Below are 23,297 nucleotides of genomic sequence, written 5' to 3'. Positions count from 1 at the left end.
GTTGAACTTCCTAGAAATTTGGGTCTTTGAGATTTTGGGTCTGGGCCTGAATTTGTGTTAGATCAAATCTGGACATAGTTTTGAAAAACCTACAAAGATGGAAAAATGAGTTTCAAGACCAAAGTCTTAAGCCCTGGATTTAAGTGCTCTTGTATCCAAGGTTCTATTTTCCCACAGCAGATAGATACAAAACTCAGATCTATAGTTTTGGCTGTGGCTTATCTCATAGTTCTGTTTCACAGCTCAAATTTACATCCTTGTAATACACATTTATAGTGCTCTCTGTCCTTCTGCAAAGACATCAGATTTCAGCTCTTAAATCAACGATGCTGGGTGTGCCACCTTGTTCTGTACCTCCCTGTGCTTGTCACACTCGCTGCACACCCACAGCAGCTGCAGGTCTGATTCTTCATATGCCACACTCCCGAACAACCAGCAGTAAATACAAACTCACCTGTAGGCTTCATTCATGAGATCTGGGGGCTGATTTTATTCCCATCAAAATCATGGCAAAAAGCTCCTCTGATTGCTGTAGGATCAGAACTATCAGTCTAGAAATTAGGATCTTTCACTCACTGTTTGTCCAATTATAATACAGCACAAAATGCCTCTTTTTTTCCCTATAAATAAAATAGTCAGACCTTTGGGAAAATTCAGTGTCTAGGACAGGAAACCATGGTAGAAGAATAAGGGTTTTTCATGTCACTATAGTCTCAGGACACAAAGTTTAACATGCAAATTCCTGTCATGTCACCCCTGGCTCTGCAGTCGTTAGAAATGCCAGATTGCGGTGATAGCTTGTCTCTGGTGTGGAACTGACAACTGTGATCGCTGAAGGGAAAAGAGATCAGGTGCTGGAGGGATGGTAAAGAAGAGAAATGAGGAGTTAAAACTAGAAGGATGTCCTGACATCTTGGTAAGCTTGGCTCAGCCATTCAACCTAAGCTTGGTTATGTGAATAATATTTAAATCCTGAATTTTGGGACTCGTACAGAAAAATTTTTGTGCAGCACCAGACACAGATGAAGAACATCACGGTCCTGCTGTATGCATATCAGCCTCTGCTGAAATCTAAACCCTAGAGCTCTTTAAACATTTTTATTTGTTCATGATTGAAACTACACTGAGGATTAATTAACCTTTTTGCTTTCCAGCAAGATATCTGGAATTTTGCCACATTGTCCTCATTTAACATTTATCTACAGAAATGCAAGAATTAGACTGTATTCTGTTTAAAAATGTGAAATTGTCATGGGATAGTTTGATTTAACAACTAAGAAACTCCTTGGAGTTACTAGAGACATATTTTCAAAGGATTTTCCAATGTAAAAACTGACCAGCTTGACTTCATTTGAGGGCTAGGGAAACAGGTTGCTCCTTAGGTGAGCCTGAGCAAGCTAGATTTTACCCTTGATTGAGTTGGGAAAGCCCAGTGATCAACAGCTACAGAGAGTATTTTTAATGAAAGAACTTGGGCAGCCAGCACAGCTTACTCAAAGGCTACATGGAAATTCATGGCTACTACCATGAAAACAGGGCTAAGAAAAACAACAGTGGATCCTGTTTGATAATTGGAATTATGATTAACAAAATGAGAGACTGCTTTCCATTCCCCTGGCCCACAAAGGCGCCTCCCATCAGGAGTACCTGGCACAGCCATCAGTGAACCAGCCAGCTAAGGCATGGCACACAGGGCACCCAGGGCAGTCAGGCACCAACAGGTCACTGATTCTGGGAGAGGTGCTGATTAGGGAGGGCTAGAATTAGGAGGGAGTGAAAGTGGAATTCAAAACACAGACAGACAGTAGGAATAGATGGTGAAGTAATAATTTTTGTGTGCCATATAGTTAGAAAATATGTGATAATATCAGAAAAGGATTTCACAATTTTCCTTTGGAAAGTATTTATCTTTTCCTGCATGTAGGTGTCTTCTGCAGGCTCTTCTCTCAGAAGTGGAGCTTTCTGTTACAGGTGCCTTAGTTGCTCTAAGATCAAAGCTGGCCCTGGGCCCTGACACTTTTTGGAGCAGTTCTCCTGTTCAGCTGAGCTCTGAAGCACACACAGCCTCTCTCTCCCAAGTTACTCATCAGCTGAATAATGTAGAGCTAAGCCAGGTTTTGTGAGTGTACCCACTGATAGTTCATGCAGTATAGCTGCCTGCAGAAAGAGACTGGAAGAGGAGACCCTGTCAGTGTTGTGCATGGGAATTACAGGCAGAATATATGCTTGAAAGTGGCATATCCAGTGGGCTAGCACAGCACTGAAGTTAGGTGGCTTGAAATAGGTGTCTGTCTGCTTGCAAGAGCTGGAGGGGTCCATCTGCATGAATAGTTTGGCTGGGGATTTTTTTTCAGGTGGGGAATTTTCTTCCTCAGTTCTGCTGTAGTTTTTTTATGTCTTCAAAAAGCAATTATATGAGGTTTCACTCCTTGAAAAGGATGGAAACATTGCAACCCATGCCACTAGCAGTGCCTCTGCCACACCAGTGTGCAGCTCAGTTTTGCCATCTGATTTGTGTATGTGGACACAAGCTAAATGAACTTCTGCATGCACATGCAGCCAAGACCTACAGAAAGACTGAGATTTCAAAATTCCATGTAAATTCCCAAAAAATGTGACACTCTCATATAAATATGTTTTTCCACATTTCCACATTATCATTCAAGTTATGGTAACAAAAATTTTGTTCTCCTGCTGTCTTGTTTACCTAATAAAGGCTATTTATGTTATTGAGCAGATTTTTATATAAATCCTTAGAACATAACCCCCTAATTTGTAGAACTGTGTGAGAGTATGAAACTGACTGGAAGTCCAGTTATGTCTAAGTTATTGATGGCCCTGGGCCATAGACTGAACAGAACTACAACACCTCCTGGAGAAATGGGTCTGCTACTGAAAAAGTTTCAGAGTCATAGAAATGGAAAATTTGTACATCCACATTCTCCCAGATGAGTGTTCAGGCATTCACAAAAGGATACAGACCTTCATTAAGACATTTAATTCTGATGGTAGAGCTCCTACTAGTTACGATCTATAGATGATTCTTCTTACATGATAAACAAAAACAAAGGAAGAATGTAAGAGAAGCCTTTTAAGCCTTGGAGGAAGGCTGAAAGGGGAAAAAAAGACCATCCCTGCAGCTCTTGAAGTCTGCTGAGTTTAAAGATCTTAGTGAAGCAAATGAAGATTGTCATGGGAAAACGAGAGATCTGCAAAAAAAGCTGGTTACACACAGATTTGAAACTGAATCATCAGAAAAAAGGGCTTAGCTTGATGCTATTGAGGAGAATAAATCCCTGAGGTAATTAACTTTTTTAGTTCAGTGCTGTGAATGAGTCATATTTTTTAGGGAGAAGTAGCATCTTTTGCTCAAACAGCACATGATATTCCAAACTGGGGATGAAATCACAAAGGTAAGAGGAAAAAAGTAGGAATGAGAGCAGGGAGAAGGGGAATGTTCACTGCAAGAGGGGCTGGGAATGTTCACCCAAGCAGGGCTGGGAATCAACAGCAAGCAGCAAACACAATCTTTTCTGAAAACCACTGGGAGTGAGGGCTGAGGATGTAGTGAGCTGGCAGTGAACCAACAGCTGAGGAAATGGTGGAAGAAAGAAGGGTTGAATTTGTGGAAAATTAGTTTTCTTTCTCTGGGAAAGAGGTTGGTTTGTTTTTGACAGTCTTATTTGAACAGAAAGAGGAATTTGCCATCTGTGGAGACATCACTTCCAGAAAATTTTAACCTTTTCCTGACCGACTGTGGAGCAGCAGCTGCTTCAGACACTGACTGTGCAGGGGCCCCAGCCATTCTCATTTTTTACTACCACGAGTTTGAAACATCACGGGTCTTTATAACCTTGTGATACAGAGACTTTCAGTTCTTCTGCCATAACCTTTAGTGGCATTATACCACTGGAAGCACAAATCTCCTTTCTGGGCTATAACTCACATCCATAAATGTTATATGCTTACACCCAGGGACATAGTGTCACAGCTTGTAATGTAGTGAGGACCGATTGCTAGGATCTCTGGGAAGCTAATTTTCATTACCTCTCCTCCATACTTTGAAGCAAGAAAGTTACATTAATTATGTTCTTTTTGTTCGTCAGCACTTGGGGTACTCAAATAGCCTGAGTGATGAGGGCTTGGAAGGAAATCAGTAAGTTTTATTTGTGCCACAGAGTCAAGTGTGCAGTGCAGCAAACTAATAGTTAAACTTGAATTGCAGTAAATCATGCTAGGGTGGCACAGGAAAATAAAAGCCAGCAAGAAGGGCTAATTCTAAAAATAAAGCAGAAGTTGTTTGTTAGGGTGGTCTGGAAAGAAACAGCGCAGTAAAAATTGTAGATGCCATTTTGTGAAACATTACAAAAATGTGTAACAAATGTGAAGAATTTACTGCTTAATTGTGATAAAAGGAAAATTGTGGCTCAGGAAAATAGGAGTTGTATTCCTTGTATTCCTCAAAGATACTGGCTCTTGGAGGAATACCTGAAAAGAACTGATGTGAAGTTTTGAAACTGAACTTTCCCTTTGGAAAATGCTGCTCCACAGGGTACAAGATGTATTGCACAAAGAAGAATGTTGAAAACAAATGGCTTTTTCCATGGGAAAATTTTAAAGAAATTCAAAATTGAATTGTGATATTCCACTTGGATATTATCTCCTTATTTTATTTTGATTCCCATGCATCACTTTTCCTGACTTTTTAGTGTTAGTATTCTTGTTGCATTTCCATATGAATTTATATTTTATTTGTGTTCAGGCATGTATGTGCATATCTGTATTGTGTGATGATCTTTTAACACTATTAACATTTTTTACTTATCAAAATATTTTTGATTATTCCTGTAAAATATATTATCTGCATTTTTCATCTCAAATCTGGTTAAAAACACACTCTAGAATGCTGGAAATTCCCCGTGTCTTAGCGAACTCCATTTCCTGAGAAGCTGTGCCGCCAGCTGGTAATCTGGTTGGAAAGCATCTCTCCAACATCTACATTTCTGTTCTCTTATTTAAATAGGTAATGGTTATTTTCTTCTTGGTACTTCCCCTGGGTAGTTAGAGTGATGTGAAAAATCCTCAAAACCTGTAAATTAGTGCTCCTTCAACTGCAATACAGTAACTGGCTGTAAACTCACAGCACCACAGAGTAACTGAGAAGGGACCTCTGGACATTGGGTAGCCCACCCCCCTGCCCTGCTCAGAGCAGGTCAGCTGGAGCAGGTTGCTCAGACCATGTTTAAATACCTCCAAGGATGGAGACTCCACAGTCTCTCTGGGCAGCCTGTGCTAGTGCCTGGCTCCCTCCACAGTGCCAGCAATTTCCTTGTATCCAGATGGAATGTCCCAAGTTGGAGCACGTGTTGCTCATGCTGCCCCTGTGCATCTCCAAGGAGAGCCTGATTCTGTCCCCTCTCACACTCCCATGCAACAGCTGCTGTTTTCACTGGGCATCTCAAGCAGTTAGCTGCACCCAGAGTGTACTCTGCTGCCTTGCAGCCTGCACAGCAGCTACAGCTCAGGGCTGTGCTGACAGGTGTGCAGTGGCAGCTTATGAAACACAATAATACAATTGTAAACACTTGCTGCATCATATCATCAGCTCTGCTTTTATCTCTTACAAGATAATAAAAGATAAATCTTTATTTGTGGTTCCAATCAATTGATTTGTACCCAGTATGGATGAAGGATTTCAGATGGTGCTGTGTGTTTTGCAAACACAGTAGGTCTGTCTCTGCTCAGACAGTACTGTGGTTTGCTATCTGGATGAAGTCATGAGGCTTCTGGAGGAACCTACAAGTTTATGCAAAAAATATTTTTAACCACTCAATGATTATCTATATCTATATTTTTAATCTAGGGGGGTTGGTTTGGTAATTCAAGAAAAGTGCACTTGACTGAAAGAAAATATCTGTATGGTAAGGATTCTACCAGTTATCACACACAACTAATCTTCTAATTTGTCAGTTTATGAAATATTTGGATTAGAAAAAGGGCACAACCACTTTGTGCTGGCTGGCAAAAGGCTTTGCTGGACTCTCTGAGGCTTGTGTGGCATTCTAAAGAAGAGGAATGGTGCAATGGCAGCAAAGATAGGTGCAGGCTGAACAACGGGAGGGGTGGTTGGCAGGAAGGGCTGTCCCCAGAGTGCTGATTCAGCAGCCAGGAGCTTATTGTGCAAGAGGAATGGCACTTTTAAGGTGTTTACATTCTCTTATCAGACCTGTCAGTGTAAATAATGCGTTTGTCAGCAGTATGGCTGTGACCAAAAAGCTTTGCAAATGCAGTATAAGGACTGTCTGGACCTCAGGAAGGTAAATCATGCTATTTGAGCCTTTGGATGTCCTTTGAAAAGGGACAGGAGAGATATGTTTTTGCCATGGTCAGAAAGTTTCTTCATCCTATTTCATCTAATTTCAACCTTTATGGCTCCATTACCTTCAGAGAACCTATGCTGATTTAAGGTATTGTTCAAAGTACCCAAGTGCTCTGTGATAAGAAGTGCTGGAGTTATGCATTATACCCTTATATATAGGTTATAACTACTTTCATAATGAGAAGTCTTCCTTACTGTGTGATCATTAAAATTATATATGTGTGTATATTCGCACTATAGAGTTCTCTAGGAACCTCTTTTAGGCCAGTTGCAGCAACAGGTTGTATCTTCTAGGATACTTGAGGAGCAAAGAGAGAAAATGCCATTTTGAAAAAAAAGAGAGAGAGAGGACATTTGTGATTTTAAATGTTTTACCTTATAAGATAAGGAGTTTTCATTCCTGCTCCAGTCTCACATAGGAATCTGGAGAAAGAAGGAAACAAAAATATTACACTTCTTTTTCAACCAGAGATGAGTTTTCAAACAGAATCTAAGCACCTGAGTCTCTTACAGTCTCAAAAATGCTTAGCATTATAAGCTCCAGAAGGACAATTAGATTCCCCAAATCAGTAATTAGTCTTTAGAAAATTAAGCTTGAATATCAGTCCCAGAATCAGTGTGAGGTGACTGAAGTTATAAAGATTTACATTTCCTTTTTAGTCTTTGTGCATCTTTTCAAAATGTAATTAAACTAGCAGCTGAAGATACTAAATTGCTTGCAGCAATAAAACTACCCCACTGTATAAATCTATGATACACCTCTGCTCTGAATAGTGTGCTCTTCTCAAATAGGGTACAGTCACATCATAAAACGGATAGAGAAGGTGAAGAAATATCACTTAAGACATGGAATAGCTTTCATATCAGAAACACTTCAGTAGACCAAGGTCCCTGAACCCAAGGAGAGGTAATGAGGGAGGATAAACTAGCAATTGATAAATGGAGTGGAAGGGAGAAAATGCATTGGTTGAACTGCTTACTGTTTCTTGTGGTAAAGATTTAGGTGGGATAAAATGAAATCATCAGGTGGGAAATTTAAACAAATTAATAAAAGGAGATGAAACCATGTAACATGTTGTTAAAAAGAATTAATTTGTATCAGGTATTATCGATGCTGGGTGCCTCTGGGATTTCAAAAACAGATTAAAGTAAAAAGTTAAGCATCAAGTACACTGAGAGCTCTGAAAGGATACTCCAAGCCAAAGCAATACTGAAGCAATTAAATTTATTCAGTATAGCACTTTTAAACATCATTTTCAGTAACACATTTATTCTTTCTCTTTTTTTATCATTAACCCCACTACATCCTGTTTTTAAATTGAGCTGCTCAGAACACGAACTATCCTGCATGTTTGTTCAATACTTCTGAATTGGTGTTCCATAGAGTGACAAGTATTTTTGTGGTGCTTTCTAAATGATAAGCAATACTGATTAGTCTCCCCACTAGTGCCTGGTTGGTGTGTACCTGGTTGGTTTTCAGAAGGAAAATAACTTAAGTATTAATACCTTGAGTCGAATCAACAGCAGATCCAAGAATCAGTGATGTCGCTGCTGTGCTTGTCTTCTTTGCATGTCCTGCTGACATCTTGATGTGCAGGGAGGGGACTGAGCAGAAGAGGTGTCACTGGGGCTTGTACAATAAGGGTGAACCATTATGCCAAATGCAAATAAGTATCTTTGCAAATTTTGCTATAATAACAGCATGGAGCTATAAACCTTATCACACAGATGGAAAAACTTTCAAGAGAAACGTATCAGTTTTAAAGAAGCTGAATTTCTACACATGCCACGGAATCTTTCTCAAGGCTAGGTGCAGATTATTACTGCTGAGGTGCCTGTGGCAGTTTGGCAGTTTGGGTGGGAGACACAGAGAGCATCTCCTGGATAAAACTGACACAAATAAGCAGCCTGAGAAGCTGTGCAAGCCCTCTCCTGTGGGCAGCTGCCTGCCTGTCACAGACAATGTCAATGAGTGGGGGTTGAGCTACACCTCTTCAAAAAGCTTTGTTGAAACAAACAAATAAAATGCCTATAACCTGCACACTACCACGTAGATAAGCCTGGGGAAACAAATTATGTAAGAGAAAAATGTTCTAAATGAACCCCAACAGCTTAACCTCATTTTTTGTAGCTGTTTATAAAGAGCTTTGTGGATGTACTATTGAGGATGATTAAAGGATATTTTTTCACCCCCAAATTAGGTGATTCTTTGATTGGAAAGGCTAAGGAAATAGTTTTAGAGTTAAGGACCTTCAGCTCCCATAATTGTGAGCAAGCTCCAGTGCAGAAATCTCGCTGCCTATGTTCTATCCCTGTATTTTATGGCAGACAAGGTCTTCAACTACTGTATTGAGCCATGGCAGCCACAATAATAGAGTTCGGGCACTAAAACCTGCTTACCTTGGTGCCACATCAACAGTCTCATGCTGTACCTGGCTCCTGGAAAGGCCTGAGCATTTTTAAAATGCCAACAGAAGTCCTCCCCCTGAGCAGACAAATCCCCTTACCCTTCCCCCAAGTTTTATTTTTAAGTGCCAGCAAATAACTCGTAATTGTCAATGAATAGAAGCACTACTGAAAGACAGTATGTTGCTTCCTTGAAGGTAAATAATTTACTGAAATCTTGGCTTTAGGCAGATGACTTTATAAACTGCTTTTGCTATTTCTTCAGTACAGTATATGCAGATTAGCTGTGGTTTATAATCTGCAAAGGCGTTATTGTTTGCATTATCCACATAAACCTTCCAGCATCTGTGTATTTCATAAGGGTAAAAACATTCCTGCCTATTACAAGAACAGACTATTGTAATAAACTCATGTTATGACAGACTGTAATTACTGCAAGCAGTCTCCCAAAGCCTACAGCCAGGGTGTTGCTCTGAAACACGAGTATTTCCAGCAGCCCAGAGAGACTCGGCAGTACCATCGGGCTGCCCAACCAGGCGCGTTTGCCCGGCCGCAGGGAGGGGGCCCAGCAGCCCCGCTGCAGGGCAGAGCTCGCTGCCTCCTGCCCGGTGCCGTGCGGGGCTGTGGCCGTGCGCCCCGGGGCTGTCCGAGCGGGGACGGGCCGGGCATGGCCCGGGGCGCACCGCACACAGCCCAGGCTCCGGCTCCGCCTGCTGCGGGCACCAACAACTGGGCGCTCCCACCGAACAACTGGGACGCGAAGCACTGACCGGGCAAGCTGAACTTTCCAAAATCTCCCCCCAGAGCATTCTGAAGCTGTCGGAATGATTCTCTGAACTCGGCACACACAGGCGTCCTGCAGACATCTGCAAAGATCTCTGCTAGTGCTTGACGATTGCAGCAGATCGAGCCAGGAAACTGCTCTGATCTCGGTTAAAATCTTAGAGGGGTTCTTGTGGCATGCAAATAGTGAGCAGAAAGGCTAGCTGCATTATTTCTGCTCAGCCATGAAGATGTATGGTATGTATGGTAGTTAGATTTCAATTTGATGGCATTATCTCTCCCCTACACTTCCAAATTAGAAATTGGGCTAAGAATTTGCTCCTCCAGACAACTGTTAGACTTCTGAAAAGCACTTTTCCCCGTGAAATGGATTTTAAAAGTGTCTGACAGAAAAACAATACAACCTGACTGCATTAAATGAATTAAAAATTTCTTAATTAATAGCTCTCAAAGAACTAGATTTTAAAGGCTTTATTATGTAAAGAAGCCATTTGCAATACTGATTGGCTTCACCTTCAATTTCCATGAATCTGTGACTGTTTCCTGGGCCTGTAGTCTTTTCTCTGGAAACTTTTCAGGCTGTAAATCCATGACTACTAACACTGGATCCGTGTTTGACTGGATCTCCCAGAAATACATGTTTGATTCAGATCAGGTGTGGCACAGGATCACATTTCTGTGTAATCACCCCAAGCATGTTTCTGTTGCCTCTCTATGCTGGCCTGGCTGGTGAAAATCTAGAGGTCAGGCACAGATCCTGCAGATCCTCACTAGTGAATTGAACCCATCAGGGATTTTCTGGTGCTATCTGAATTGTCAGAGTGAGTTTATACTATATCAGTGCTTTGCAGATGGGTTTCTGGAGTTTGTGATCCCAATCAATATGCTTCAAATCCAGACATACACAGCTTTTTTCATACCAGCAGTAACAGCTTTCAGTGTAAAGGCTGTATTTCTCAGCCCTCTGACCTCAGGGCAAGTGTATTGCTTTGTCCTGCCATGGCAAGGTTGTACAGGAAAAAGCCCCCAACCAGTCGAACCCTGTGTTGCTGCTTGATACTGTGAGTGAAGTACTACAAATAATATAGAAATAAAGATATTTCCTTTTTGCTTATGTTTATTTGTTTTGTTCCATTTTTATTATGTGGGACTATATCTTTGAAATACCATTGAGTCAGCTCTTTTCCCTTACTGCTCCCAGAACAACCAAGAAGGAAAATAAAACAACCTCCCCTATGAGGGGGTTGATTCTCCAGCAGAGGAAATGTTTTATATATGTTTCATGTATACTACATTCCACCGATGTTCAACTAAGTGACACACAAAAGACACATGACTGACACAGGAATGGGAGTGGACAAAGCAGGAAAGAGGCAGAAGAGGAAAGGAGTGATGGATAAACATTAACTTGTTCCTAATGAAAGATGGGGACTGGGTTTTGGGCAATGGTTTGAGCAGAAGCTCTTTTTGCCTGCTGGACTTCATTGGAAGCTCTACCTCTCTGTGGTGAAGCAGTACACGTGACCCCAGACTGGTTCTGGAGGGTGGCTGAAGAGGTTGAGAGAGGACCAGGAACCCCAGGGTGTGCTAAATCAGAATCTGGCACAGGGGCTGACCTGCCCTGTGCAGGGGGCTGGGAGCATGCAGCTGCCCACAGCCACCCACACCTGCCATAGGTGAGGCATCGCTGCAGCTGGGAGCTGAACTGGGTTTCTCCACCCTCTTTTTCTAATGGCTACATGTCCCTCCTCATCACTGTAATGTGCCACTCGTTCCATTGCTGCATGCAATGTGAGCTGCTCATTGCCTCTCCTGCTCCACATGTTTTTATAGGCCTATAAACAAACTGCGATAAAAAATCAATCACACACCAAGAGGAAATTTTATCAACGCAGTGAGGGGTGTTGGTTCTGAACTAAACAAATAAAACATCTCTTATATAGTTCTAGGGAAATAGAGCAGAGGGCCTAAGCCAAGGTGAGGGTAATATTCACAGATATGAATCCTTAAGCAATAGCCTAAAGCCAACATGTATAAGGTAAAATGAATATTATTATGTTTTTAAAAAAATGAAGACTATCAGAGTTCGTTTTCTTTGGAGAGACATAAGTTAGGAGACTCTAGCCTTCATAAATATATTTTCTTTCTTTTTATGTTGTCATAGTTGTACTGACTAAGGATTACTGAGAAGTTTTACTGTTGGTGTACATGTATGAAAGACATTTTGGATAATGACATATATTTATGTACCAAGACATTCATTATGCAGTCTAATTATGAAATTCAAATATTAATTATACCATTCATGATGCAATTATACAGTGACATTTATTCAATATACATGCATATATATATATACACACACATATATATATCTGTGTCAGAGACAATTTTAACTCCCAAAATGAACATTTTGGACAGTAAGTAGTAATTTCTTTTATGGGGGCCTATGCCACACCCAACCACAATCAGTGATATTAAAGAATGCTCTGCCTATTTAAAATTGGCTTTCTGAGAAGAAACAAAAAGAGACATAAAAAACATAACTGAGATTCTCTTGCAGCTGAAATACAATTAAATCCACAGTTGCTACTGGTGTCATATCTTCTAAACAAAGTGAAAGACAGATCTATGTTCTGTCATACCACACCACAGTGGAACTGCAAAGAGAACCAAATTTCTTCTGTTTCAAAGGAAAAGCTGAGTCATGTTTGTGTTCACTCAGGAAGGGCTCTGGCTGGGAAAGAGCCGAGGCAAATGCAAGCTGGAGTGGTTTCCTACAGCTGAAAGACTTCTTACAGTGTGTGTAGGGAAATGAACTGGAGCTGGTGTGAATATAGATGAGCTTTTAGACACTTCCCCTGCTGGCCTGACTGATGGCACCAGCAGCATGTCACAGCCTAGCCGAAGAGACTGTCTCCCAGGTGAGGATGCTGTAAGGAACTTGCACTACAGATGCATAACAATTTCAGATGTTGATGTCCCTGATGGGTCAAATGGCCATAAAGGAAAGGGGCACAGTGTGCATGGTGGGTCACCAAGGTGAGTGTTATCAGCCTTGTGCTCCCTGCACGTGTGCATGAGCTCTGCCTTGCCCCAGCTGAGCGGGGCTGCGGGAGCTGCTCTGGTGACACGGGCACAAAGGTGCAGTGATCCCTGAAGGGAGTGTCCTGCTGCTGTGTGCCTCCTCGCTGACCCCCATACAAGGATCTCCACTTCCCTGCAAATGCACGCAGACATGCAGAGCCATGCTGCCAGAAACATGCCCTCAGCTTTACTGCAGTGCATAAAGGTTTTATGTGCTTTATCCATAAATCTCACTTTGTTAGCTCTCTCTCTTTTCAGTTCTCTGTGGGGGAAGGCTGCCTAGCAGTCATGCTGCAGAAGACTTGTAGCAGTACAATAAAGTAAAATTTCTGCCTCTGAGAAGCTGGTTGTTTCAGTATTTTTAAGGTACCAAAACATTTTCCCACACTATCTTTTAGTTTTAGGAAGTCAAAGCATTTCACCTGTAGATAGAGAAGGTATACTGCAGTATGTCTGCATTAGATACCACACAAAAAGAAAGAAGGGATGCATCTGAATCTTGGTTGAAATGACAGGAACTTGAGCTGACATTTCAGTAACTAATTATTAAAACCCTATCCTTTTTGATTTTTTTAAACTGGATTAAGTTTCTGATAGTACTATACTGTGAAACTTGATAGGCAAATTGATAAAGTAAGTAGAGAAATATGAAGTTTCATAACAGGAACAAATTCTCCACGTTAAAGAAGAAGTTAGAGAATGAGTTAGAAAAAAGACTGTTTCCAGGTCAGTAAGACTTGGATTTCTTTTGGTGTGATTTATTACCTGGACAAATTTGATGCCTGATATTAAACTCACCTGTTCACCACACTGTAAATACATACACAAAACTCTCTTTCTTTTGCTTCCTGTTAGCCATCAATTGCATTTGGATTGCCACTTTCATAAAAATTCTCAGATCTGTGCTTCAGCTATGTGATTTGTGGGGCCTTCTCCCAGACAGGAGCACAGCACTTTAACATGTAGGGACATGAAAACAGCACAGATGTGGCAGATGTTGCTGAAGAAAAGATGAATGTCAATTGCATTTTTCCACAACACCCTCATCTGAGTGCCCTAACATTGACAAAAAAACTTGGTGAATTGTTTCAAACACATTTCTCTTACTAGCACCCTGATAGATAAAAAAGTAATGCAATATTTGCAAATACTCAATTGCTTCTTTTTCCATTCCTTTCAGACTTGCAGTTGACAGGAATACAAATCACCTTATGTTTCACAGGAGAAGAACAGATTGTGGAAGGCACCAATTAGCCATATCACTGATTATCCATTCTATACATTTGAATTCTAATTTTTTAGCTAAAATTCAGCATTTCAGTTGGCATCCTTGTTCTGTTTGGTGTGTTTGTTTACAACGACATTTCCTGGAGATTAGTGACAAAGGCAAAATCTTATCCTGATTGTTCTAATAAGGGAAAAGATTGCATATGAACCCTAGGGACTCAAAAAATCAGATGAAAAATACAAGGAACAAAAATGTCATTTTGCTTTGCAATCCTATGATTCTTTTGAGACCTGACTCGTGGCTCTGCTATGCTAGGATTTGGCAATGATGATTGTTCATTTTTTCCTCCCTATTCTCCATTCTGTGCTTCCCAGAAGTGTTTCCAGGAAAGAGCTTCTACTTTTCCACTTTTGGTTTGTCAGATCAGCTTTCCTGCCTATTCCCTGTTTTTGTGGCCACAGTGGCCCCACATTTCTGTGTTCATCCTCACGATGCTGCTGGTAGGAGGGTGATCACAGCTACTGCAAGTGGAGCAGGGGCAGTGGGGCTGTGAGTACTCCACCCCCAGGCCCAGGGCTCCAGGGTGGGCTGGAGCAGGCGTCCTCTGACAGCAAAGCATCTGAGTTCTCCTCTTGCTTGTAGCTGTCCTGAGTTCAGATAGCTCACAAGTCCCATCTGCACCTGTGGCAAGAGACATTTCTGTCTCACTCCAGGTGTTCTTGTCCACCTGATAAAGGTCACAAGATATGTTTGCACAGGCAAATAGGCAGAGGCTTCAGAGACACAGGGCCATGCACTGCATGGGAATAAGGGTGCCCTTGAGTGCACTTCAATGTGTTTGGGTGCATATAAATTTCATCCCTGTGAGCACCAGCTGGACTGCCCTAGAACATGCCCTGAAGGTACTTCTGCAGGCAAATCAGATGGATAGGAGGTGGATATGGCCTGGAGCCACATCTCTGTGATACCACAGTGGAGTTGAGCTCCAGAAACCAAGGGCTAGACTGATATTTAGGCTGGTATCTGGCTAACCTGACTTGGCATATTCTGAGATCATCAGAACCCCCTAAACAAGGTGTGCTTAGCTTGAGAAGCACTTGGTGCAATTTGGCATTGATGATGACAAAAGTAAAGGCTATAATGCACCTACATTTTTGCTGTCAGCATGCACACAATACTTCCTCCTAAATGTCTCTGAGCTGCTAATACCTGCTTACTCAGTGCATTCACAGCTCCAAGCGTTTCCACCTTGCCATGCAATCTGAGACTACATCTTCTGCATTGCAACTGTCCCAAAACACCAGAAAACTAAAAAAAACCCAAACTAACAAAACCAAGCCCCCCCAAACCTCACACAGAAGATGCTAGAAATTTAAATCCTGATTCCTCTGGGTCCAAACCCACTTCTCTTTTAAAAAGTGCACAATTCAATAGAGTAGAGGATACTCTGCAGTGGGACTCAGCTCTCAGTTTCTATAAAGTACTTAATCATTCACTAGGTGAGGGCGGGACTGTTCACCCCAGATTGGTGCTTTCTGGGCATGATCTCACACCAGGATGAGACAGTATGGTTTTTTCCTCTCTGGCCAAAGAAGCATTTAAAAGTTCTGTGCAAAGCAGTGCCATTGATACTGAGAGCCTGTGTGGCTTTCTTGTTTAGGAGACAGAAGACCTGAAGTTAAATCCCTGCTCTAAGTCAGGCAGAAGAGAAGGTATCCAAACCTGAATCTTCCACCTCCAGGGTGAGTTCTCTTGCCAATGGGCTACTGGGTGTCATCTCTGCCACTACATCCTCCTCCTCCTCTTTCCATGTACAGTCACTGACCTGGTTTACTTGCCTCTGATTGGAAGAAGGAATCTGCTTGTAGCCTGGAGTCAGGCATTGGAGCTTTAGGAGAAGTCTAACTCACTACTCATTCCTCTCCTGGCATTTCCTAAGTCACGTTCAGAATCTTTGCACCCATGCTGCACAAGCATCTAAATTCTCCTTGTGGGGCAAAAAAAGAACTTGTAAAAGACACTGGGTGCCTCCATGCCAAAGGGTGAGAATGAAACCTAGATATTACATATTTATCCCTCAGTGTTTTGCCTAAGCCACAAAGCATATGTCTGAAAGTGGAGGGAACTGCTACTAGCAGTTCTCACAGATCCCGTCTGAAACAGGACCATCTGGCTCTCTTCTCTCTCTGGAGATCCATCTCTATCTTTGATGCTTTCCTGTGCTCATCTAAGCAGATCCCCATGCCTGGATTGTTCCTTTGTAAGCCTTTGGACAGGGTTTGTGTCTTCCTTTTTGTTCCATATTTGTATCACCATTATTACTATTGACATAACCTGATTTCAACAGGACCTGATGGACTCTTCTGGATATGTTGAAGTTCTTGCAGGATAGGGCTGTGGATAATAAGTGTATATGGCCACTTACTCACTTGAAGCTGGCTGATTACCACGTCCATCCTGTAATCTCTTGGCTGTCCCACATACCTTTATTTGGCAGAAGCAGAGCTATTGTTAGCCAGTCAATATTGCCCCACACAATATCATAAATACAAGATTTCTCATGAAACTTCAGCATTTCTGTTTCTGAAGACAATCCTTAATCAACCCTCACAAATGAAAGGGCTACGTTTCAACCCAAAGATTTCTGGTGTGGCAAAGAAACCTAATGAGATGGGAGATAGGCTATGTAGGGTAGGGCTGTCTCTTAGGGAGGGGAAGATTGATGTCCCAGCGCCAAAAGCAATGATTTATTGAGTGAGCCATGGCTGCAGGGGCTGTGAATGATGTGTATCCTCCATGGATTCATCATATGTCTTTAAGTACTGTTTGTGAAAGACATCTCAGGCAAAAGGAACTTGGTATTAAGGACACCTAACTTCTGGTGGTATGTAGAGCAGGGGAGAGAGAAAACTTCCCATGGCTTCCTCCTTAACATCTGTCACAATCAGGAGAGCCTAAAAGCAGTGTTCTGGAGGGTGGCTTTGTACTCCAAACACCAACTAAAATGAGAGTGGAAGAATTGGTTTGAGTAGATTTTCTCTTCCAGGGAGTTACAGATGATGAGTACTGATATACAAAATCAGTTTATTTTTTTGAGCAATAACTGGAAGTCAAAACACACTGGTTGTCTGGAGACCAAAAGGCAGAACTGTTTGCCACAGGAAAGCCCATAGGATTGACGGTGAAAAATTTAAAGCAGATTTTGCAACTGGTGGTGAGACATAGTTACAAGTTTTTTCACAAGCTTGAAATTGGCATTATGATTTTAATTTTTAAGGTCAGTTACCAAAATGCAATGCTGGCTACTAAGCCTTCTTTCAGAACTAACTGGCACTTGGCAGGGGAAAAAAACTGCTAGAAAGATTTATCTTCTGTTTACTGCAATGCTAAAGGCAAAAATATCAGTGGTCCTTTTTCAGTGATGTTTTGGGAATGTCAATCCGCTGCCTTACTGGCAGATGGTGTAGGTGGAAAAAGGGATGTTGGTGTTTGGCTCTGGATTTGCCATAGGTACTGACAAATACAAAATGTGTGGAAGTGTCTGAAGACAGTGAACAAAAGCCGGTGTCTCGTTGACTCGAAAACAGAGTAGGGAAGGAAAAAAGTGAGAATTCTTGGAATTCATTTGCATTGAATCGGCCAGCAAAACAGATAAGATTTGGGCTATGCATGACAAATGGGACTTTTTGATATGCATGTTAACAAAACGTCGTGCTAAGTCGTTCTGAACCGCATACCATTCATTGGCGAGGGTTTTAGCTACAGAAAGAGCAGGAAGCGTCCCAGGCACGCCGCTTTCCCCGCTGAGGCCCTCAGGACAGAGGCCATGCTGCGCCCGCCGCCGCGGGTGGGGGAGCCGCGGCCGAGCGAGGCCGGGGCCGCCCGGGGGAGGCAGGGCGGGGCAGGGCGGGACAAGAACAGCGACACGCACTGGGACAGGCACAGGGACAAAGCGCCCCGGGGCCGGGCTGTTGCCAGGCAGGAGCAGGGCGCGGGCGGTGCCTCCGCGCCGGGCGGGTCCCGCCAGCCCCGGCCCCGGCCCCAGCCCGCGGCAGCAGCGCCGGCCCCGCCCGGCCTGGCCCAGCCCCGGCTCGGAGGGCTCCGGCAGCGCCTCGCTTGGGAGCGTTCGGGGCTGCGGGGAAACTGTTCTGTGCTCCCAGGAACTGGAGAAGTTAAACATTAAATCAAGCCACCCGGCTAACTGCGTTCGAGCTGCTTAGCGGAGTCCTTCTGAAGAGTGGCCAATTGCTCGCGTGTTCAGGGATTCCTGAAACTCCGCAAGAGCTGGGAATCCAGAATAATTTTTGGTAAACAGAATAGGGCCTATTGCAAATCGTGGGCAAAAGAACGACGAGCTCATTAGGCCTAAATTAACGAAAAATAAAGGAGAAAAATACAAGTAATGCTCGTCATCATTACTGTATGGGAAATAAATTGATACTGGAAATCTTACTTGCCACCTTTTTTATGAAATGGCGAATTAGTTTGATACATGTGATGGAAATGACCAAATTTGATCTAACATCACGTGAGACAGCAGTTAAGAACGCCAAGCAATATAAATTAACATGGCACGCGTTAGGCTGATTGAAAGTTGGCCAGCTGACAGAGTGCAAGTGTAGAATCACCACAGAATCATTTGGGTTGGAAGGTACCTCTGGTTCATATAGTCCAGCCCCTTCCTCAAAGCAGTACTAGTGTCAGCAGATTAAGGTGCTTGGGGTCTTGTTCAGCTGACTTTGCAATGACTGCCCAGGTGCAAACTTGCACAATCCATTATTTAGTGTGAAAGTTCCTCTTCCTTAAAGAGATTTGTTATACCAAAGTTTTTTTTGAGAAATTGTTCTGATGACACACAGAACTAGTGCAAATGGAATTTTCAGAGGATGTTAATGGCAAAGAAACTAAAAATGTTAAAACAGTGGTGTTATAATTCAAGTGACCTTTAATTGCTTGTTTTAACATGGTTGAATATACAGTCATTGGAGAGAGAGCAAAAATCTTAGGTCATACAGATGGTGTGGACAAATCTGGGCTGGGGAATAGTGATGTTCAGAGGGACATGATAAACAAGGTGAATAACTGTCTGAGCATGAGTTGGTGGTGTGGGTCACTGAAAAACAAACTTCTGTGACACTTGAACTTAAAAATATGAGGAAATTGATTAGAGACGTTTATAAAATCTATGTCTATGCTAATCAGTAAAGCGAGCCAGGTTCAGTTCTCTGTCTTTCTAGACAGTTGAAATAGCACAACTTGCCTCCATACACCTGGATTCCCTTGCACAAAGTGGTCTCACCCATACTTGAACAACTTGTGCCAACATACCCCTCAAACCATGCTAAGGCACTGGCTGACAGACACATATTCCCAAAATGTGCTGTGGAACTAACCGTGACATAGTGTGAACAAATGTGTGCCTGTACTTGTGTCCACCTTTAGTTTTCCCATGCAGACACTGCCGTTAGCCTTATGCTTAGCAGTGGTTTAACAACTACTGATGTCCAGTGTTCAGTCTGGATATTCACAGGACAGGAAGAATGCTACTCCATTAGCAAGGGTGGAAACCCCTGAGAAATAGCAATTGTGCCTCATATTTGAGTGGGAGAAGATAAAGGAGGGATCTGGCTATAGTCTGTGAACAGTGCAGATAGGTGGGAGACTCTGATGGCCAGAAGCTGAATTAAAACAAGCTTTGACATGAACAAACATCTGAGTTTCATAGTTCTACTCTTACAAGTAGGTGTATTCCTTGTAGGTGTTCTGTAGCTTAAGATGGGATTCATGCAAATCTTATGGACTATGCTATGTAGGGGGGGGCAGGATAGATGATCCCAAAAAATACAAAAGCTTTGAATCTATGAATTAATTAACAAGATTTTGAGATATGAATGAAAGTTTGGCACTTGAATTCTGTTGTTTGCCAAACAGTGGGACTGATAGAGCTTGAGGACTTCACCATTCATCACTACCTTATATGACTATATACCAACTGGGATGGTTCCCTGCACAGAATAGAAAGATTTAGTTAATACTTCTTCCTTTTGTATACTGCTTCTGCTAATTTACCATTCTCATCTCACAATATGTTATAGAGACACTGTAGAATCTATCTACTATAGAAGATTTTTCTTCTTCACAACATACTACTTTTTGGTCATTGTGCTTTTATTTCTCTATTAGTCTCTATCTTCTAGTTGGTAATAATTATTATCAGCTTCCTTTTCCTTTTGTAGCAGTTAATGTAACACTGCCCTCATATTTCCTTGCTACAGGAAAGAATGGTTGCCCTTAGCACTTTGAAACTGTGGCTTATTGAACATCTACTACAGTTTCTCAAGAATTTCATAGAATCATTTACACATTTGTCCTTTTGTATCACAAGCTGAATAGATTACTGGTTTGGACTTCACAGTCTTTAAATGCAACTCATGGGATATAATCCCTTGTGCCAAAAATACAGTTTTGTCATCAAACTCTCTTCAATCCAGTTCTAGTATAGATTTATTTAATTTTCAAATTAGGAAATTGCCTGTATTTTGCATTTGTTTAGTGGCAACAGAAGACATTCAACCTACTTCATTCAGCTGGAATATGTGAGTAAGAATGTGTTTTTCTACTCTGGCACCACAGATAGCTCATCATGGATCTAGTAATCTGATCTGATTTGACAGTCTGCAAAATACACCACCTCTTCACTTATTGTGAACTTCTTAAGTGACAGTGTTAATTCATAGCCTTTCAAAAGAATTTTTCTCCCCTAGTTCTAACAACTATGAGAGTAGTTGTAGGAGGGCACACCTTTAACAGGTCTGCAAAGAGATCATCGTGGTTGCAGAGAGAATGCAGTGGCTGAGCTGAGCACACAAACTGAATGGGCAGATCCTTGCCAAGCTTTTCAGTTCTGTTTGTGAGCTGCACACAGGCAGGGAGGCACCTTCCATGATGTGCAAGGCCATCTCTCCTATTCCCTGTGTCTGCGCAGATCCTGGCAATTTGCTTTAACATACTTATCATGCTGGCTTCTGTAACATATTGCTTGTAGTTGCGTAACTCCAGTCCCTCATCCAGCTCTTGGTGCTGATGATTAGGCAATTATGTTTTTCTTCTTTTTGTGTTCTTTGGGCTCATGACTAATTTTGTTCTCAACATCTTGATTTTGATGACTGTTCTTTGAGTCTCCATTTTCACTCTCTTTTTTTATTAGTTTTCAGCCTTCCTCATACTTTTCTCCTAAAAGTAAGTTCTTCTTCAGGTGTAGAGGCCAGCTGAATGCTCTTCCTCTTCTCTCTCTGTTCCACAGTTTTAAGCCCACTTACTATTTACCTCTGTAGAAATTAGGCATCTGTTTATTGTCTGTTCTCCTGTGAGCATTATATGTCAAGAATTTCTGAAAATGCAACCTTCTCTGGTTTATTCATCTTTTGTAAAACCACCTGAAGTGACAGCAGGTCAGTCCTTTTAAGATGTGGCAATGAGAATTGCTGGTAATTACTACTTGCAAGTGTAAACAATCCTGCCCATGTGCTGAAGGGACCAAACTAATGCCAGCCAATTATAAGCAATGAGAAGAAAATCATAGTTGTTGGGCTGATGTGAATGCTGGCAGCCAGGTAAACACAACACTTCACCTGGAAGAACTGAGCTGACTAATTCTCCCTTTGCTCATGTTACATGGCCTCTTTTGAATGCTTTCAGGCCTTCAAAGGGAGTCACAATCCACAATTTGAGAAACATTGCTGGAGTATGATGAGCTTCATGGGAGACTTGTCATTAGTAGGAGAAAACATATCAAAGAGGTGGCTCAGTACTTGTTAAGGAAATTATATTTCTGAAATCCCTTTGGATCATAAATCATCAAAGGACAGTTTGAAACAGATCCACTTGCCTCTTCACACACAACTGACAATAATGTCCTATATATGCTGATAGAGCTCTGTTTTATCCTGGAAATATATTAAAAGCCATCTGCACTGCATTAATGAAGTGCCAGTCTTACTTCTATTAAAGACAATGGCAGTTCTTCTGTTAGGTGGAAGTTTGCAGTGGTTTATAATTTTTAAAGCATTAGGATCCCACAGTGGAAGGTATGCTTTATAGGTTAAACTTTCTGCATGGAAAGCACATGAAACAGAGCAGAAGGCTTTCCTTAGCTTTCTTGGATAAAAGAAGCTTGGAGGAAACCCTAGGCCAGTGTACACTTCTGTTGGCACTAACAATTTTTGAGGATGGCATAATTAAAAGAGGAATCCTAGAGTGGAAGTGCACATGACCATTTCTCATCAAAGCTTTTCAGATGGGTCCCACACTGCTGAAATCAATGGGACATTCACAGGACAGGATGGAGCTTTAGTGCTTTGTTGGCTGCAATTCTCCATTGACATTTTTCTGGGGCTGCCTGAGGTCAGTGCAGTAACTAAGGATAAAGAGCAGCAAACTTCAGCTACATTCAGTAGTAAACTTCAGCTACATTCAGTAGTAAACTCAGCTACATTTTACTGCAAAACTTTTTAATACTGAAAATTTAGAGGAATTGTGCATGGATTGTAAGTAAAGATTTTGCTCAACAAATTAATTCCTTAAACTGTTGCTAGGTGTGGTTTCAAAACAGTTCTAATTCTACCAATATATCCTCTTAAATAACAATAAAACATGACTCTTCAAGGAATTAGAAATGTGTTTCAACAGTATCCTTTCTGCTGGCATAGCTTTGTTGGTTTGCTGTGTTTTGTATTAGTACTTTACGTAGATACAAGAAAAATATTCTACTGTCTCCTATCAAGAGTGATATTTAATACAAATCACATCAAAGCTCTCCACCACACACTGTCAGTTCTTAGTGATTTCATAAAAAGGCCATCATCTGCTCTGTGCAAGTTTACAAGTCACAGCTTGTATGCAGATGCTGTGTACAAGTTATTGCATTTAACTGGTGAGGCCAATTACAATTTAGAATTGCAAATCATCTGTAGACAATCAGAGTCCTAAATTACACATTGTCATTAATTTAGCTGTGTAAATCTAGAAATTTTACACTACTAAACCAGAGAAAAAACTGTAATATATGGCCCATACATTGAGTCCATAAAGTGATTTTTTAAATGGTTTTGTTATTTTAAACCAACAGAAACCAGGTAAATAAAATATCTTAGTGCACTTTATAGGAAAATTTTTAGCCAAATAGTTCTGTTGTTATTATTAGATGTAGGCTTTTAAAATATTAGCAAAATGCAAAGGTTACAGCTTTATTTTCAGTAGTTTATTTTTATTCAATAAACAACATATAGTTGCTACCAGAAAGTTTTGATTTAGTCTAATAAATTGATTAATTAGTCTTAGGGATGTGTGAGAATGTAGATCTAAGAACATTTTGAAGCAGATTATTCTACACAATGATACCAACCACTGTGCTTT

At 41.5% G+C, this 23,297-nt stretch overlaps 1 long non-coding RNA gene across 1 annotated transcript in view; it reads left to right on the top strand.

The window, feature by feature from the left end:
- The window catches only part of LOC132071926 (uncharacterized), a 113,160-nt gene that overhangs the window by 18,470 nt on the left and 71,393 nt on the right, over positions 1–23,297 (top strand). The gene's annotated exons all lie outside the window — the stretch shown is intronic.

Source organism: Ammospiza nelsoni, chromosome 4 (genome assembly GCF_027579445.1).
Source record: "Ammospiza nelsoni isolate bAmmNel1 chromosome 4, bAmmNel1.pri, whole genome shotgun sequence".
NCBI classification, from domain to species: Eukaryota; Metazoa; Chordata; class Aves; order Passeriformes; family Passerellidae; genus Ammospiza; species Ammospiza nelsoni.
The sequence above is the reverse complement of the archived record's forward strand: the minus strand, read 5'-3'. Positions and strand labels throughout refer to the sequence as shown.